Source organism: Myzus persicae, unplaced genomic scaffold (genome assembly GCF_001856785.1).
Source record: "Myzus persicae strain clone G006 unplaced genomic scaffold, MPER_G0061.0, whole genome shotgun sequence".
NCBI classification, from domain to species: domain Eukaryota; kingdom Metazoa; phylum Arthropoda; class Insecta; order Hemiptera; family Aphididae; genus Myzus; species Myzus persicae.
In genome coordinates, this window is record NW_019100691.1 from 1,558,117 (window position 1) to 1,559,335 (window position 1,219).

General features: G+C 27.2%; 1 long non-coding RNA gene across 1 annotated transcript; it reads right to left on the bottom strand.

Moving 5' to 3' along the window:
- Window positions 1-227: 227 nt before the first annotated feature.
- LOC111042238 lies at window positions 228-866 on the bottom strand. The gene is made up of 3 exons (XR_002605417.1): window positions 757-866; window positions 614-681; window positions 228-537 (listed from the first exon to the last, which is right to left on the bottom strand). It is a non-coding gene; the product is annotated as an uncharacterized LOC111042238 (long non-coding RNA).
- Window positions 867-1,219: the final 353 nt, after the last annotated feature.

The window sequence follows — 1,219 nt, forward strand, 5'->3', positions numbered from 1 at the left end:
AATTCATTTCAATGATTCTTTCAATTTTCAAGTTTTTTGACCCAGAGAAAATGTAATTGCAAAATAATTTTTTTAATTATATCATATTATATAGAAATTACTAATATAAAAATTTGGTAAAAATGTCAATAAATATATTGGAGTTCTACATTTAAGTACTTTTAATGCTCCAAAAGGTGATGACACAAAAATTAAAAATTAAAAATTGAATAAAAAAAACACATAATTGTGATATCAATATTCAATATAATCATCTCCCAGATCATAAGATAGAATGTTATGTTATGTACAAATGTTTATCGTCTATGCATTACGCCGTACAATAAATTATTATGACAAAAAAAAACAACCAAAAACATGATACAGCATAATATTATTATTTAAAATTTAAATCATTTATAATATTATTTTATACTATATTTTCGCTGACAACTTAACGGAGTAGCGATGGATTGTGACTCACTCGTGATCATTTTATCGGATTAATGATGGACAATTGTTTTGTGACTGTAATTATATTTGAGTACACTAAACATGCTGTTTTGGAAATCGATGAATCAGACATTAATAATATTTAAATCGTTAGTAAATATTATATTAAGTGATATGTTACTTGAAGCACACATTTTGATCGATACGCGTCAGTGCGAAGTCGTGACGATGTACATTTTCCAGACGTTGCTATAATTAAACATATAATATAATGTTATATATAAAATATATAATGCGAAGACTGAATATAATACAATACAATACCATGGTATAATATGCCGTCACGGCGGACGTCTTGATCTAGGAGCAGCGTACCTATATATAATAAATAGTTGCAGTAAATGTCAATACCCCGATTGAGATGTATCGGACAACAATTATTATTATATTATTATACACGCATGATATATTGTACTTCATATATTATTATTTCAACATGATTGACGAGACGACATTGCAATAATGCGACCGCTATAGACGTCTTGGAAAATACGTATACGTATATTATAATATATAATATTATAATCAAGATGAGACGAAACTATATTACTGTCTACAGACAAATAATTTACCTTTCGTCTGTTCACGTGATTATTATTACGGTTCATATCAGTGTGATTACGTTGCTGATGATATTATATTGTGACATAGTAGTATTAAGAAAAACCGCGATTAAACTCTTCACTTTTCATTTTAGTCATCTAGTTACCACTTATTAGTTATTTGT